This window comes from Anolis carolinensis, chromosome 2 (assembly GCF_035594765.1).
Source record: "Anolis carolinensis isolate JA03-04 chromosome 2, rAnoCar3.1.pri, whole genome shotgun sequence".
Taxonomy (NCBI): Eukaryota; Metazoa; Chordata; class Lepidosauria; order Squamata; family Dactyloidae; genus Anolis; species Anolis carolinensis.
The window spans coordinates 39243049-39261981 of NC_085842.1; the positions used below are offsets into that span (position 1 = coordinate 39243049).

At 41.8% G+C, this 18933-nt stretch overlaps 1 protein-coding gene across 2 annotated transcripts in view; it reads left to right on the top strand.

The window, feature by feature from the left end:
- The first annotated feature begins 17678 nt into the window (after positions 1-17678).
- cep15 (centrosomal protein 15) overlaps positions 17679-18933 on the top strand; it is a 42470-nt gene continuing 41215 nt past the window's right edge. The window contains exon 1 of one of the 2 annotated variants that reach the window (XM_003223581.4): positions 17679-17914. The gene's annotated coding sequence lies outside the window, so the exon portion shown is untranslated. The remainder of the gene's footprint in view (positions 17915-18933) is intronic. The other variant, XM_062969659.1, reaches the window with a different exon arrangement.

Below are 18933 nucleotides of genomic sequence, written 5' to 3' on the forward strand. Positions count from 1 at the left end.
CTATCTTTACTTAGCTTGAAAAATCAAGTGCCCACACTAGCCATTCACAAAGCTATGTGATACAAGATGAAAACATGCATTCCTCATATGCATGTCCTTGATATACATACACAAGAAACCCACATTTCTCTCAGATATTTACATATATATGAAGAAACGAATGGATGCACATTGAAAATATAATGCTCTTTAACTCTATATCTTGGGAAACAACTCAGAAGTTCCTATACAACACATATACACATCAGAACCCCTCTTTTAAAAAAAGAAGTGGCATATGGCAACAATTGGCAATGATAAATGAAAGCACATAACAATAAAATGTGCTGTGCTAAATGCTAGTAAAAATGACAAACTGAAATACTATCACCATAAAAAGAGCAGTGGTAGGTACCATATTACAAGCCAAAATGATATATCATGCATTATATACTTAAACATTTTATTTCACTTGTCTGTAATTATTTGTATACATCTGAAAATGCTGGTCCATGACATCTTTTGGAGAATACAATTAACAGCGAGTTGAATATCAATGTTTCCTGCTGTGATAGTTTAAAGCTATTTTTGATTGTTAGTTGTGTTTAACTGCCACCTAGTGTTAAAATTAACCCATGTCCCTTTAAAGGACATTTAGGATAAAAATGTGGACAATTGGAGGCAGACAATTTCAAGTTTCTGAGGAAAATATTTCTTATTGGATTTCAGATTTAAGATGCTTGATTTTTTTTCAAAATGTGGCTACCATACACCTTAGTCTGTAGGAAATCTATCAGAAACATCTAACCGAAATGAATCTCCTGTTACGCAGTGACCTTAACATATACAGTAGAGTTTCACTTATCCAACACTCGCTTATCCAACGTTCTGGATTATCCAACGCATTTTTGTAGTCAATGTTTTCAATATATCGTGATATTTTGGTGCTAAATTCATAAATACAGTAATTACTACATAGCATTACTGCGTACTGAACTACTTTTTCTGCCAAATTTGTTGTCTAACATGATGTTTTGGTGCTTAATTTGTAAAATCATAACCTAATTTGATGTTTAATAGGCTTTTCCTTAATGCCTCTGTATTATCCAACATATTCGCTTATCCAACATTCTGCCGGCCCGTTTATGTTGGATAAGTGAGACTCTACTGTATGTATTTAAAATTTTGGAGATAACACTGGGGAGGAAAGAATCTTATGTGGACTCTTATAGAAATAATTCACCTAGGGAAGCTGAGGTGGGACAAACAGGAGAGGTTACTTGAAAGAAGGTTTACCTGTTTCTCTGGCTTTTCATCGTTGGAAGCTTTGATGTTCTAAAACCCTTTTTAAAAGAAAAATCCTAAGCATGTAGTAACTGTAATGCACATTTTTTTTGGAACAAATTACAAAAAGTGCAGTTTTCACCACTGCGCATTACATTTGCCAGCAAATACTTATTTTGGTTTCAAGGTTTTGAAAATTGAGGTGCACATTACATTAGTTGATGAGCTAGAATTGAATAAATCAAGTTTTGTTTTGTGGAATTTGAAAAATATTTTGAAGCCATGGCTGTTTGAATTCATGTCATAGCCTACATCCATAGCAGACGCATATACACATTGTTATCAATCAGATGACAAAAAATGCAAAAAAAAACAAACAAAACAAAAACCAACAGCAACACTTACTTTAAGAACTAGCATCTGAGGGTGCATCCAGACAGCCCTTTAACCTGGGAACATTTGCGTTTCCCAGGTCCTCATCCACAAATATCCCAGCGTGTGCTTTCTGGGGTGTTTGTCCCAATGCGCTCCTGGATATTTCCAGGAGAACACCTGGACACCCAAACCCCCTCCCCCAAATCCCCCCAAAACCCCAAAACCTCTTTTAAAAGTAAAATAACTCACTTGACCTACATTAGAGTGGTGCAAAATAAACCAACAAATTAATTCCCCACAAACCTGGTTTTTTCTGGTTTATGGCGAATTAATTCATGTTTCTCTGGGATGTCATCTGGATAGCTCCCTTTTAATTGTGGGAACTCCTGTGTTAAAGTGGCTGTCTGTATGGGCCCCGAGTGGTAACACAGACATCCACACACAGGAGACGTAACCGATGCATCCAGCATAACAAAAAGTCTTTGTCCCTATGCTACCTACAGAAGCAAAAGTTAAACCTATTATTGAATTCTTATTTGGTGAATTACTGTTGGTATTTGTCTTTCAATATATTTTTTTTCTTCAAGAATGTCTATCATGAAGACAAGGATTCCATTTCATACTCTCCATCTATCAGGGACAGTCCTGATTAATCCTGTCATCGCACTTTTTTGACTGCATTTTAAAAGACCCACTTTCTCTTCTCCTTCACATCCTCTTTGTCCTCAACTTACATAAATTGCTCCAGATTGAGTTCAAAGTGCAAAAGTAGTTGACGCTAAATTGACTAAGCAGCAGGGAAGAGGGTAAATCTTGTTCTTCCTTGTAAACTGCTAAAGGTGGACTGCTGCAACATCTCCTAGCTCGCCCTTTCTTTTCCATCAGTAACTTTTGCCATCTTGACCACAATGTGATGTTGCTTGGTTCCTTACATGTTCCTATTTTTAAATCTGAAAATATTGAGAGGGTATGAAATCCTACTGGCACACTACACTAATGGTTGCACTTTTTCCAGAATTGTGCAGCTGCGGCACACTAAATCTGTGTCTCCAAGCAGCCTATTTCTCAATGGTTTTCTTCCTCCTTAGGTACAGTGCTTGTGATCTTTGTTCTACTGCCAGCCCCTTCACCAGTATATTCACAATGGCAGAGCACACCAACAGGATTCCAACCTCTAGATCCTGGGAGACTGAAGAGTGCCCCTCAGTAGAATTTTTAATATTGCTATTTCTGATGTCCAATCTGTGTCTTATTACAACACATCTCACTGAAATCAATTGTCCCACTTATTGATAATACTCATTTATAATATTTCATAATATTTATTTATGATACTTTATACTTTTTGATGCAGTAAAACCAATCAATGTACTTAGAGATTACATGTCAGTCACCCTGTACTTTGTGGTAGAAAGCAACAAAGGCTCACAAAAGATTATTACCAGCAGAAGCTTATTACTACCACAGGAAAGAACATCATCCTTTCATTGTTAACAAGAGTTGATAAAAATAATCCTTTATCATAGTGCATTTCACAGACTTCTGAAGCTGCAAACAACACACACCATGGCCTTCCAAATTAGACTTCTGTCTATGAGGAAAGATCCAGCTACAGAATTTGAGCCTATTTGCCACTATAAATCTTTCTTCCTTCATCTAATCTCTATGGATAAAATTCTCCACAAGTCTTGTTCTTCCCCATTGAGCCTGACAATATTCTTTTATGATGGTGCAGCCAGCCAAAGATCAGCAGACCATAGGCCATAGTGTTGAGTGTCAATCTTTTAATTTCTGTTTGATCAAGGAGGCTGTGATATGCCAACAGCTAAAACTGTGTTTTAATGAGTTATTTAAAGATTTACTCGCCACTTTTAACCAGAGGAGGGAGAGGAATGTCTTATATGAACTAACAGAAGTTCATCTGCGTGCATCTAGATGTTACCTGTGATATGGAACACAGAAAATGACAAAATGTATGTTTTGCTATGGGGGCCTTTCCTTCTAATCTTAAAGTTTATGGAGGGCAGAGAAGGAGTTGGATAATCACAATTTGCTATCTCAATAACTGTTCTCATTTTAAAAGTTCATAAATTTTATTACACTATTCTTAATATTCACATACTGTGTGATGGATTAAAATATTCTCTGCCTATCTGAGATTAGATTTTCCCATGAGATGCCTCTATTCAAAATAAAATTATTTCCCTTTTAAAAGTACAGTACTATGTTGTTCCCCTCTCTTCCTGTTTATCATTTTAGAGGTTTGGCACTAATTGAACAATTGCCCAAGTACATGTTTAGTTATATAGCTGTGACTGGAGCAGTTCAAATTTTTTATATGATTTACCATATTCAACACTATGAGCCACTATCTAGGGAACAGTTAACTGTTAACTATGTGTGTTATTACTTTCAAAGCACTGCATATGTATGGAAATTAAATGATAAGACAGCTCCTACCTGCAGACTTACAGTATAGTAGATATGATGCAAAAGAAAATGGAATGAGGAGTGAAGGAGAAAGAAATCAGTGGAGCAATTGCTCCTTTTCTGGCTGTTGAACAATGGATTGGTTTCTACTTTGCCATTTTGAGAGGCAGGGAACTCCGCTTCTCAGAAACAGAGGCCTGAATATGCCGCCCTCCAACCATACTGTTTCAGGGAAACTACAGACAGTGTGCAGGTTTTGCTTTAAAAAATAAGCTCTCACTATTTGCCACTGTACTCAAAAGGGTGTGGTTCAATTGTTGATAAGTCAAGGTACGGTACTTACTTTGACCCATAGATAAGTCAACCAAGGTTTGGGGGATTGATTTCTTCACTGAAATTTCGAGACGTATACATGAGTATATACAGTAGTTCATTTTAATCAGTATATGTCAAGCTTGCACTGTCCTCATTATACACTAGGTGACTGACTTCGCAAATAAGCACAGAGGTTTTTGCAGTCAATACAATTTGAAGGAGAGGGTGGGTACAAGATACACATTCATAGGGCTTTCTTATCCTCCCCACTGTTTACAATCTGTATTAACACAAATGGGAAAGGTTATGACAAGAGCAAGAAACAGTGTCCATTCATTTATGAGAAAACACAAATCCAGCAAAGAAAACTTCATAAAGGGAAGGTCTACTTTAAAAGACTTTCATACAATTCTAGTTAGACATTGATAGTGTGTTCTCATTGTTGTGAACATATATGATTAATATTTAAAAATGCTGATTCCCTTCTAGGGCCAATATATCAATAAGCATGGCAGGGTCAAGAAAGGTATAATAAGGAAACTAATATCTCATGAAGCAGAAAGTCAAACTTATTCCATCCCATTATACTTAATTCTGAGAAGATCTGCATAGGATTCCGTGACTGCTCTCTTGATACTGAGCTTAGAACTGCCTTTCAACATAAGGCTAGGCATATTTAATCAAAAGTCACACTTACTAATTGCAACCTCAGTTAGGCAGACACCCAATCCTAGATATGAAAGGCAATGTGTGACCATTCCTGGCATGGTTTTATGTGGCATCATATATTAACAGCTATCTCAGTTTTTTGAGTGCCAGTCATTATGTAGGCAAAATAGCACCATCCATGCACAAGAAGGAAGCACTGTATTAATCAACTCACTGAAACTCTATTTTGCAAAATTTCAAAAAAAAAAAACCTACATTAATGCAGTTTGACACTGCTAACTGCCATGGCTCAATGCTATAGAATCATGGGATTTGTAGTTTGGGTGAGGCACCAGATAGATCTCTTTGGCCAAAAAAGGCTAAAGACTTTGTAAAGTCTTTACAATTTTGGCCCATTCTGCACTTTGCCTGGGTTCTATGAATTAGTCTCCTGTGTTAATATTGTATGTTTTATGTTGAATTTAATGATTGTTTTTATTGATATTGATGTTTTTATTGTATAATTGTTCTATTGCTGTGTTTTGATATTTGATTGTTTTATCGGGCAAGGCCCCATGTAAGCCGCCCCGAGTCCCTTCGAGGAGATGGGGCAGGGTATAAAAATAAAGAAGTTGTTGTTGTTATTATTATTATTATTATTATTATTATTATTATTATTATTATTATTATTATAAAACAATTGCCATGACTCCATGGCATTGAGCCATGGCAGTTAAAGTGGCATCAAACTGCATCAATTCTCCAGTGTGTACCAGAGCAGATGTGGGATGGAATGGAATATCCTCAACCCCTTTCATATTATACCACTGTAACACTATGATTTCACCTTTCGATATACAGAATCCTGTAATTTGCAGTTGAGAGGGGGACTCTAGTGTAAAAAGTTCCTCTAGTGTCTCCTCAAATGATAAACCCTAGGATATCATAGGATTTAGCTATGGAACTTAAAGTAGAATCATTGTGATATAATCGCACCATGTGAAAGAAACAAGAAACAGTCCTATTGAAACTGAAGACCCATGTCTTCCGGTAGACCCACCCAGTCAACTTTCAATCATGAGTTTGATTTCCATTCTACTGCTGCTATATGTGAATTTTGCATATGTGTTTGATGTATGTTTTTACATTGGTGTGTTTTTATCTATGTATTTTATTGTATTATTTTATGTTCCTATGTTTTGACTTTGTTGTACCCCACCTCAAGCCATCATGAGAGGCGGGTAATAAAATGTATTATTATTATTATTATTCAACTGTATTGGCGCAACACATGAACTATAGCTAAGGCTCGCCGTTTTCTGGATAACCCCATGGATTACCAAAACTGGTGGCAACAACAATCTAAGGAGCAAATAACACCTAAAACAATATGAAAAACATACTAATTGGGCATGGAAAATACAGGATGAATATCCCTCCAAAATGCTTAGGACCAATAATGTTTTGGTATTTGATCTTTTGAATGCAGTAGGCCCTTGGTATTCACTCAGTATTCATAGCCTCCCTGCCCCACCCACACATATCTAGATCTGTGGATACTCAAGTTGCATTTTATAATAATAATAATAATAATAATAATAATAACCATAACTTGGCTTTTGTGGCTGCCACAAACTATATTGAATTGGCTGAGAGTCTATTCACTGAAAAACTATAACAAAACGTGATGAAGGATGTCCTGCAAAAACACTGTGGGGTTTTTTTTACAGTTTGATAAACTTTTCCCCTGTTTTTATGATAGAACCAATTAGAAAATGGCATTTATAACCCAGAAACAAAAATAAAACATAGTGTTATTTGGTTTGTATCAAAAAAGCTTGATGGATCTGGACCTAATTTGGTCTAATTTGAAAATGAATAAAATCTGGCTACCAGTATTAAAAAAAACTCTAAAATCAGGACAGTACATAAAGAAGAACACTCAGAAAACAGAGGAATTCCAGACATGAATAAAAAAGGACCAGCTAACACCTCCCGGTGGCAAAGTGCGTTAAAGCACTGAGCTGCTGAACTTGCAGACCAAAAGGTCCCAGGTTCAAACTCCGGGAGCAGCGGCAGCAGCCGCTGTTAGCTCCAGCTCCTGCCAACTTAGCAGTCCGAAAACATGCCAATGCGAGTAGATCAATAGGTACCGCTCCGGCGGGAAGGTAACGGCGCTCCATGCAGTCATGCCGGCCACATGACCTTGGAGGTGTCTACGGACAATGCCGGCTCTTCGGCTTAGAAATGGAGATGAGCACTAACCCCCAGAGTCGGTCACGACTGGACTTATCGTCAAGGGAAAACCTTTACCTTTTAACACCTCCCAACAAAGGTGTCATGGAGCCAAATCCCAGGGCTGGATTTCCAAGCCCTGAATCTGGCTTCATAACATAAAACAACCCTGCAAGCACCTGGCGGGAGAAGATAAAATGAGCCTGGGAACTCAGGGTTGAAAGTATAAACAATTATAATTGATGTAGTGTGTGGGAATGGTAGTAATGTGATCCGGAGGGTGGGGTTTGATGATGATATTTGCGTGTGCTATTACGTTGCATCAGAAGTGATAAAATTGACTGTATGTAAACATTAGGTCATTCTCGACTTTTCCAAAGTCATGTATTCTTCAATAAAGATTGGATTTGAGAGCAGCTATCTTTGATCTGCGTTCAGACTGATCCGTTGAAGTGAGCGTGACATTTAAGTCGAGAATCCCGTTCTCACCCTCCTGCGGAATTCGCAGTGAAGTGATAATGAGTGGAGAAGGAGATCAAAGCCCAAATGGAGCAGGGAGGCCTTTGCAAGGGGCCCGGCCGTTGGGAGAAGAGACGCTGCAAGCCATAGCTTCCTCTACGGGGTACCCCAGGCCGGACGGCGTGACCCAGAGGATTCCCAGGGGAGGAAGAGGCGTCTCTGCGGCTGCGGAAACCAGTTGGGGATCTGGAGGAAGCATGCCGGAGACCGTGGCCCTGCGGTTATCCATCCTGGAAACAAATTTATCCAGGCTGTCGGAAACCGTAGGGAGGTTGGTGCCACTATTGGAAGAGAATCTCCAAAAGGAGCCCATCCGATATGGCGCCGAGAGAGAGCCAAGTAAAGAAGGAGATTGGAGCCAGAGGGGCCAGCGAGCATCAACGCAGAGTCCCGTGGCGGCGAGGGGCGAGGGAGATGAGGAATATTGGCAGGAGCTGGAGTTCCGAGACAGAATGGCACGCGAAGTGGAGCGCCAGCGAGCTCTGGGAACTCTGAGGCCGCCATCTCCAACAGAGCTCCCAACCCCCCGAATGGGCGTCGGGGTGGAAAGACCACTAGGGCCAGGGATCGGGTCCAGTGGATTAGCAGACGAAGGCGGAGAGGAGCAGGAGATCCAGGAAGAGGAGGATAATGTGCTGTACGACGAGGGAAGACGAGATGCGGGGGCTACAGCGAGGCCCGTATGCGGATGGGTGGAAGGGCCGACAGCGGCGGCAGAATTTCGGGAGCCGCGCAGAATGGCCACCGGAGTGGGGCGCGGCGTGTTCAGAGGGGCCGTCCAAGGTAACCCGATGCAACCCTTCCCCCTGCCTCCCAGACAGCACCAACGGGCCGCAGAATGGATGCCAAGGAGGGAAGATCTCAAACTAGAATACGGAGGGGAATCAGCTGAATTGAACTTTTTTCTAATTAGCATCAGAGGATACATGGAAGACAATGCACACACATTCCCCTCCGAAGCAAGCAGGGTTCGAGCCATCGGCAACACACTAAAGAGAGGAGCTGCAAGCTGGTATGTGCAACTACATGCCAGACGCGACCCATGCCTGAGGTCAGTGCCCCGCTTCCTCGCCGCACTGGAAAACCGGTTCAGAGACCGGCTAGAGCAATTGAGGGCTCGAGACCAGCTTAAAGGAATAAAGCAGAGGGACAAAACGGTGCCCGAGTACGCAGAGGAATTCCTCCACCTCGCGGAAAGGGTACCAGAGTGGTCTGAAGTGACCAAAGTGGAAATATTTAAAGAGGGACTACGCCCCGAGGTTTTCAGCTGGGCAGCGCACAGAGATGACCCCGAAACGCTCCAGGGATGGATTCAACTAGCGGGGCGCGTTGAGTCCACCCTGGCCCAAGTGAAGCGCTTCAGGAGCAGCGGCGGCCAGCAAAGACCGGTGGCAAGAGGCCGAGGAGAAACGAGGAAGCAGGAAAGGTCCGGAGGGAGGCCGGGGATTCCCTCCAGAGGAGACGACAACAAACCTAAACCGGGATGCTTTGTGTGTGGGAAGACGGGCCATCGAGCAGCAGAATGTTGGGCACGGAAGGGGGAACCACCAAAACCCTCAAAACCCAAGCCAGCAACCGGGAGGCGTGCGGAGGAGGAGGTGCAAGCCCCAGAATCTTCGGAAAAACTGGTGAGTCGGGACAAACGCATGATAGTAGTGCCAATCTGCATCTCGGGGCTAGAGAATCGGGCCACCTGCAAGGCATTCGTGGATTGTGGTTGTTCTAGGAACATTATAACTCCGGAACTAGCAGGAGCGCTGAAGTGCCAGCAGATGGCGCTTGACTCCCCAATTGCATTTTCGCAGCTAGATGGATCAGTTGCTGCTGGGGAAGTATCTACAAAGGAAATACGGGGGGTCCCATGTAAAATAGGCAAATGGGAAGGAAGAATATCCTTTGTGATAGCCCCTATTGCCGCATACCACGTAATATTAGGGATACCATGGCTCGAACAGGCTAATCCTGAAGTAGATTGGAGAGGAAAGAGCCTAGCATTTAAAGAACAGCAGACGCAATGGGAGATAAGCAAAATTGCAGAAGAGGAGGACGAGGGAGATGAAGCAGGTGAAATAGACCCACAGCTATTGCCACCTGAATACAGAGACTTTGTGGATGTTTTCAATCAGAAAGAAGCAAGTAAATTACCTCCCAAAAGGAATATAGAAGTAGAAATTGAAATAACCCCAGGAGCAAACTTACCAAAACCAAAAGTGTATCCCATGTCTGTGCAGGAGAAGGAGGAATTGAGGAAATATATTGATAAAAACCTGGCGCGAGGCTTCATTAAGCCATCCAATTCTCCTCTCGGGGCCCCAGTGTTGTTTAGGAGAAAGAAAGACAACTCCCTAAGATTGTGCATTGATTATCGAAATTTAAATGCAATTACTAAGGACAATAAATACCCTATGCCCTTAGTAAAGGATTTAATTACCGTATTGAAGAAAGGGAGCATATTTACTAAACTGGATTTAATTGAAGCATATCATAAATTAAGAATCAAACCGGAGGATACTTGGAAAACTGCATTTTCCTGCGCATTCGGCCATTTTGAATATAAAATTTTGCCTTTCGGATTAAAAAACGGAGGCGGTTGCTTTATGCAGCTTATAAATGAAATACTACACCCATTGTTGTACAGAGGGGTATTCATATTCCTTGATGATATCTTGATTGTGAGCGAAGATAAGGAAAAGCACGTGAAATTGGTCCGGGAAGTGTTGCAGAGACTAAGAGAAGCAAAGCTGTACGCAAAACTGTCCAAATGTGAATTTAATAAAACTCAAATTGACTTTCTGGGGTATAGGATATCTCCAGAAGGGTTAGCTATGGATCCAGCTAAAGTATCAGATGTAAAAGAATGGGGAGTACCTCAAACAAGGAGGCAATTGCAATCATTCCTGGGGTTTGCAAATTTTTATAGATCCTTCATAAAAGGCTTCGCGCAAATAACCGCACCCCTTACTGAACTTTTAAAAACAAAAGGGAAAGGGGAGACAGCAAAAGTAAAAGCTCCTGGCGCCAAACTGAGTTGGACGCCAGAATGCCAAAAGGCATTCGAAACACTAAAAGAATGCTTCACAGAAGGACCCATCCTAAAACATCCAGATATCAGAAGCCCTTTCATAATCCATTGCGATGCCTCAGACTGTGCGTACGGGGCAGTACTATTGCAAAAAGATCAAAATGGGAACTTAAAACCCTGTGGATATTTGTCCCGGAAGTTCAGCGAAACTGAAAAATGTTGGCCAATATGGGAAAAAGAGGCATTAGCCATATTAAAAGCCTTAGAATGCTGGCGACACTTCCTCGAAGGAAGCGGAATCCCATTTGAAATTTGGTCTGACCATAAGAACCTCCAGTATTTAAAGTCTCCTCGAAAATTGTCCCCCAAACAAATTAGATGGGCGCAATACTTCAGCAGGTTCGATTTCCAATTAAAATTTTTTCAAGGGAAGCAGAATGTCTTGGCAGATGCTCTTTCACGCATGCCTCAACACGAAGGCATAACCACAGCAAAAGAGGGGACAATATTCTCTGATAAACAATGGGGCTTAGCTGTCAGGACAAGAGCGCAAACCCAAAAGGAGAACACGGCTATTGTTGAACTCGACGGGGAAGATAATTGGGGAAACGAACTGAAACAGTCTTATGAAGGAGATCAGTGGATCGCATCCAACGCAGAAAAGGGGGAGCAGAAGGGGGGATTTTGGTTTGTTAACAAGAAACTGTATATCCCAGCAATATTAAGGATTAAGATTTTGCATCGTTTTCACAATAACCAGAGCGCTGGTCATACAGGAATTACAAAAACAACGAAGGCAATAGCAAAACATTGTTGGTGGCCAGGAATGAGGAAGGACATAAAGAATCATGTTGTTCAATGTGATGATTGTGCCAGAAATAAATCGAGAGGAGGGAAGCCTATGGGATTATTACAAACAGTAGCGGAACCTACCAGGCCTTGGGAATGTGTAGCTATGGACTTTGTGGGGGAACTGCCGGTTAGCAAAGGACATCGTTATATTTGGACAGTATTAGACCTGTTTTCTAAACAGGCCCACTTTATAGCACTGACGAAACTGCCATCGGCCGAGAAACTAGCTGAATTGTACATAAACCATATTTACAAACTGCATGGATGTCCCAGTAGAGTGGTCAGTGACAGAGGAGTACAATTCACAGCAAAATTTTGGGAAAAATTCTTGGAAATGCTAGGAGCAGAAAGGAGTCTAAGTTCTGCTTTTCACCCCATGACAAACGGGGCAGTAGAACGTACTCAGCAGACACTTGGGCAGTTCCTTCGAATGTACTCCAACATGAGACAAAATGACTGGTCTAGGTGGTTGGCTTTTGCAGAACTAGCTTTTAATTCGACTATACATTCAGCAACAAATAAAACCCCCTTTGAAGTAGTTTACGGGTATGAGATACAGCCTTTGCCCCAGTTGCCAAGATGGACAGAGAATGAGGAAACAGAGGCAGGAAAATGGAAAACGCAAATGCTAGAATGCTGGAGTCAAGTGACTGCATCCTTAAAGGAAGCACACAAAAAGTATAAAGCGTTCGCAGACAGAAAGAGGGTGGAAGGCGAAAAATTGGATAAAGGAGATCTAGTGTGGTTAAGTACCCAAAACATCAAATTGGGGCTACCTTCGAGAAAATTGGGCCCCAAATATATTGGACCATTCAGAATACAGGGTGTTATCAATGAAGTAACTTTCCAGTTGGCATTGCCAAAAAGTTTAGGGAAAATACACCCAGTATTCCATCGCAGCTTACTGAAAAAGTATATGGGGACTTTGGACAAAATGGACACATAGAGTTATTGTTTGATTTGTTTCAGGACTATGATGAAAGAAGAACCGGAGAGGAGGACGAAGAAAACGAGGGCGCCATGTCATGGAGCCAAATCCCAGGGCTGGATTTCCAAGCCCTGAATCTGGCTTCATAACATAAAACAACCCTGCAAGCACCTGGCGGGAGAAGATAAAATGAGCCTGGGAACTCAGGGTTGAAAGTATAAACAATTATAATTGATGTAGTGTGTGGGAATGGTAGTAATGTGATCCGGAGGGTGGGGTTTGATGATGATATTTGCGTGTGCTATTACGTTGCATCAGAAGTGATAAAATTGACTGTATGTAAACATTAGGTCATTCTCGACTTTTCCAAAGTCATGTATTCTTCAATAAAGATTGGATTTGAGAGCAGCTATCTTTGATCTGCGTTCAGACTGATCCGTTGAAGTGAGCGTGACAAAAGGATTCTCCCAGGCAGGAAGCAGCGAGCCCTTGAAGCTGAAAGGATATTCAATGCAAATCAAGGTGGCCAATTGCAACATTCGCACCTGTTTCAAACAGACACGAGTTCTTTCTCCCACTCTGGGCCTTCTACAGATATATAAACCCCAATTGCCTAGTTTCTAACAAACCTCACAACCTCTTAGGATGACTGCCATAGATGCAGGTGAAAACATCAGGAAACATGGCCATACAGCCTGGAAAACTCAGTGTCCCACACAAATTATCACCTTCCTGGGAAAGAAACGGAGTGAATCAGATTGGCAGCGGCTGCTAGACTACTACTGTGTGAAGGAAAGAATGGGGGGGGGAGATAAAGAAAGCTATGAAAGGAAGGGGAAGAAGAACAGAGGGAGGGAAGGAAGGAAGGGAGGAAGGAAAGAAGGAAGGAAAGAAAGAAAGAAGGGAAAGGAGGAAAGGAAGAAAGAAGGGAAAGGAGGAAAGGAAGGAGGAGGAAGGGAGGGAACAATGCCTCAGAGAATAGAAAAGGAGGTAGGTGAAGTGGCCCTCTATCACTTGCCTAAGAAAGAAAGGTTAATTGTGTATGAGGGAAAGAAAGGGAGGAACAACAGAGAAAAAGAAGGGTAAAAAACGAAGGGTGATGAAAGGAAGAGAAAGGGAGGGGGGAAGAAAGGAAAAGGAGGAAAGGAAGAGAAAGGAGAGGTTGAAAGGTATGACGGAAGAGAATAAAAAGACGGGAAGAGAAAGGGGAGAAAGTACGGAGGAGGAAGGGAAGGAGGGAACAGTGCCTTGAGGTCCTTCCAGGGCCCTTCCACACAGCCCTATATCCCAGAATATCAAGGCAGAAAACCCCACATTATCTGCTTTGAACTGGGTTATCTGAGTCCACACTGCCATATATTCCAGTTCAAAGCAGATAATGTGGGATTTTATTCAGCTATGTGGAAGGGGCCCCAGGAGGCCCTATATCCCAGGATCTGATCCCAGTTTTTCTGCTTTAAACTGGATTAGGTGAGTCCGCACTGCCAGATAATCTGGGATAAACAGAAAACTTGAGAATATATCCTGGGATACAGGGTCTGTCTGGAAGGGCCTTCAGAGGGATAGAAAAAGAAGCATTGTTCCCTCCCTTCCTTTCTATGTTCTTTCTATCTCTCATTTTCTTCCTTCTTTTCCTTCCCTATCCTCATACCTTGCTAGGTAAAGTGGCCCTCTATCACCTGCCTCGGGAAGAAAAGTTACTTGTGTATGAGAGAAAGAAAGGGAGGAAAGAAAGAAAGAGAAAAAGGTTAAGAAAGGGAGGGAGATGAAAAGAAGAGAAAGAGGGAGGGGAACGGAGGGAAGAATGAAGGAAAATGAAGAAAGGAAGAGAAAGGAAAGGGAGAAAGGTATGAGGAAAGGTAAGAGAACAAAGAAAGGAGGAAGGGAGGGAACAGTGCCTCAGAGTAATAGAAAAGGAGGCATTGTTCCCTCCCTTCCTTCCTTCATTCTTTCTTTCTCCTTTTTCTCTTCACTTTTTTTCTTTCCCTACCCTCATACCTTGGTAGGTAAAGTGGCCCTCTATCACCTGCCATAAGTAAGAAAGGTTACTTATGTTATGAGGGAAGGAGAAAGGGAAGGATAAGCAAGGGAGGGGGTGAAAGGAAGAGAAAGAGGAGAAGAGAGGAGGAAAAAGGAAAGGAAGAGAAAGGAAAGAGGGAAAGGTATGAGGAAAGGGAAGAAAGGGGAAGAAGGGAAGAGAAAGGGGATAAAAAAGAAGGCATAAAGAGACAGGCTTCAGAGGGATAGAAAAAAAACAAAGCAGATCGAGTATTAGAATTGTATTAGTATTAGTATTGAGTCGCTCCAGCAGCGACTCAAGTTGCTCCTGACATGAAAAAAAATTAGAAAAGAGGAAAGAAAGAAAGAACAAGATGGAAAAGAAGGGAAAAGAGGAACAGAAGGAAGAAAAAGGAGGGATGAAAAGAGAAAGGAAAGGGGAATGAAAAGAGGAAAGGAAAGAAAAAAGAGAAAGAAGGAAGGAAAGAAGGAAGGAAGGAAAGAAAGAGAGGGGAAGGAAGAGTTCTGGGCCCTTTGAGGCTTCACCTACACTGCCATATAATCTAGTTTCTTAACGCCAACTGTATTTTACCAAAGGCCTTGCAAAACTAAAAACTCCCTGAGTTTCATAGTATTAAACAATGGAAGTTGAAGTGGTGTCAAACTGCATTAATTATACAGTGTAGAAAAGAAAAGTGCTGTAACTTTGTAAAAAAGTAGCATTGCTGCTGCTCTGGAACTTTTATTGCTGGCTGGAAAATGCCATCCTCTGTCCTGAGAACCAGAAAATAATATATATATATATATATATATATATATATATATATATATTCTGTGTTGTATATATATATATTTATATATATATATATTCTGGTACTCAGGACAGAGGATGGCATTTTCCAGCCAGCAATAAAAGTTCCAGAGCAGCAGCAATGCTACTTTTTTACAAAGTTACAGCACTTTTCTTTTCTACACTGTATAATTAATGCAGTTTGAGATATATATATATATATATATATATATATATATATATATATATATATATATATTCTGGTACTCAGGACAGAGGATGGCATTTTCCAGCCAGTATATATATATACTAGCTGTGCCCAGCCACGCGTTGCTGTGGCTTAGTCTGGTGGTGTTGGTCAGTCTACATTAGGTTGTATTTATGCTGTGACCTCCACCCTTCTTTATATTCACATTAGTAGTAGTATTTGAAGTCTGTTACCTTCTTCAATTTTTGTGTTGATTGATAATTGCTTGAGATCCCTGTTGTCTTTGTTTTGTTGTTAATCGAGACGTCTGCTTCTGCTGAGTGTGGTTTATATTTTTATTGTGGTAGAATAATCTTTTTTTTTTTTCGCCTGTGTAGGTGTTTATTTTTATTGTTGTTGTGGTGATGAAGATTGGATAAGTTAGATGCTACTGTATTGTTTTTTTGGAGGCCCGGTGTAGCACTGACTGGCCTCTCAGCTTCAGTGCCTGGCTGTTTCTTGCCTGTGAAGGTGTTGATTCTTGTTGTTGTTGTTGTTGTTGTCATTGTCATTGTTGTAATTGTTTTTTTTGGAGGCCAAGTGTGAATGTAGGGATTGGGGAGGTAGATGAGCACTGAATGGCCTTGTAGCCTCAGTGCATGGCTGATTCTTGCCTGTGTAGGTGTTTATTATTAGTGGGTGAGTGGATGGATAGATAGAGTGGGTGCTCTCCTTGTTTCCTTTATTCCTATGCTGTTCCTTTTCTCTGCTCCGATCCTGAGCTCGCTGATAAGAACACACTGGTCAGAAAGGAGGGTAAATATAACCGGATCAATGGTCTTTCTCTCCCTTTTGCTCTTGGCCTTCCGGGCAGAGAGGGAGGGCTCTTGTCCTTGGCGTTCCTTCGCTTCCCTTCCCTCCCTCCTTCCTTCGTTCTATCCGTCCCAGCCTTTCCTGCCTGCGGAGCCATGGAACTGGGTCAATGGGTTGGATGGCGGGGAAAGGGAGAAGGAACAGGCCTCTCATTGAAATGCATGAACTCCATGCCATGGGCTGCTGGGATTTGTAGTTTGCATCCAGTCCAACCCCTTTCTTTCTTTTTGTCATGGAGGAAGACCCCACCCAAACCCCTCAGACAGATGGTCATCCGGTTTAGTTGTGTTGTTATAGTCACGATGCGTTGTTGTGAGTTTTGTGGGTCCGGATTGTGGTTTTGTGGTGTGGTTGTGTTGTTACAACTGGGAGGCAAGGCTTTTGCATTGTGTTGCCAAGTTTTGTATTCCTGGGGCGTTTAGTTGTGTTGTTATAGTCATGATGCGTTGTTGTGAGTTTTGTGGGTCCGAATTGTGGTTTTGTGGTGTGGTTGTGTTGTTGTAACCGGGAGGCAAGGCTTTTGCATTGTGTTGCCAAGTTTTGTATTTCTGGGACGTTTAGTTTTGTTGTTATAGTCACTGTGCAAACAACTTTATCCTTTTATATATATAGATATATACACACATACATACACATACACACACACACATATACATACACACACACACACACACACACACACACAGTAGAGTCTCATTTATCCAACATAAATGGGCCGGCAGAACGTTGGATAAGTTAATATGTTGGATAATAAGGAGAGATTAAGAAAAAGCCTATTAAACATCAAAATAGGTTATGATTTTACAAATTAAGCACCAAAACATCATGTTATACAACAAATTTGACAGAAAAAGTAGTTCAATACACAGTAATGCTATGTAGTAATTACTGTATTTACGAATTTAGCACCAAAATATTACGATGTATTGAAAACATTGACTACAAAAATGCCTTGGATAATCCAGAACGTTGGATAAGTGAGACTCTACTGTATATGTATATATGTATATAGCATATAAACGTTTTTGTTTTTTTTCAGTTAAGAGAGAATCTTGAACTACTGCCATTTCACAGTGCGAGGGCACAAAACAAGACACATTAAAGTACGACAAAAAATAATTCCTCGAATTTGCCTCAGCCTTTTCCTTTCCTTGGAGTAATATCTCTCTCTCCTTCATCCAAACGCTTCAAACTATATGCCCCGCCCCTTTTCCGTTGCTCAGCGACCAGCGCGAGCTGGCGCTCGCAGAGCGACGTCAAAGAAGAAGAATGTTTACGCGCCTTGCTATAGCCGCGCCCCTTTTTAGGCGGATGGACCAATGAGATCAGCCTCAGCGGTCATCCGGTCCCCGTCCCCCCTCTCCCGTGCACCATCGTGGTGACATCACGAGGCTGGGGCGCTGGCTATTGGATCATCTCACCAAAGCGGGAGTGAATGGAGTGAAGAGGAAGCAGCTGCTGCTTTTCTCCATCATAGTGGTATGACCCACTTTGCTTACTGCACCCCCCCCCCCGCTTTTCTCTTTATGGTATCTTCTACAGGCCTATTGAGCTTGAGCTGGGTTGCCTCCCCTCTTGCCGTTGTTATCTATGCTTTTAATGCTTTTAGAACTCTCCCCCCTTTCCTCCCTAATGGTACGTTCCATAGGGACAGCTTGAAGGGAAAGCAGAAGAGCGCATTCCCAATTGCGGGGGTGCGCTGAGATCATGCTTGCACGCCACTTGTTCTCCTTAATGATACGTTCCACAGAGGCAGTTTAAAGGGAGAACGGAAGAGCGAATTCCCAGTTGCGGGGGTGTGCTTAGATGAAGACTGCATTTTTACCCTTTAGAATGAATACAGTTTAACACCACTTGAACTGCTCTGGTTCAATGCTGTGGAATCCTGGGATTTGTAGTTTGGTGAGGCATCACCACTATTTGACAGAAGACTAAAACCTTGCAAAACTACAACTCCCAGGATCCCATAGCACTGAGCCCTGGCATTTAACGCAGAGTTAAACTTCATTCATGCTACAGTGTAGATGCATCCTGAGTCTCTCCAGCTGTGATGCGATCTTATTTCCTACTGCCTTCTATTTACCAAGCCATCCACGCTTGCTGGAGTTAAGGATACAAGGACCTCCATTAAAAAAAATGAAAAGTGAAGCAAGAAATTGCCTTTTTTAAAACTAGGAATTTCTAGGTCTTCCAGCACAACTTTGTGGTCAACGTCTGCTGGAAGTTGACCATAGAGTCCCACTGGAGGATTGAGAGAAACCCAGAGATAACATTTGTAATCAAATCCACAAAAGTCAAAACTGCAAATGTGGGCAGGTCTTTTTCTTTATGGTCTTTTTCATTAGAAGAGGTGGGTCAGGAATTATGTGCATAAAGGTCTAGTCCAGGGGTGTCAAAGACATTTCCATTGAGGGCCACATCAGCATCAAGACAGTCCAGTTACGTGAAACAAGGATGGAATCAAGAAAATTAGTGAGAACTGACCATTCTGTAGGTGA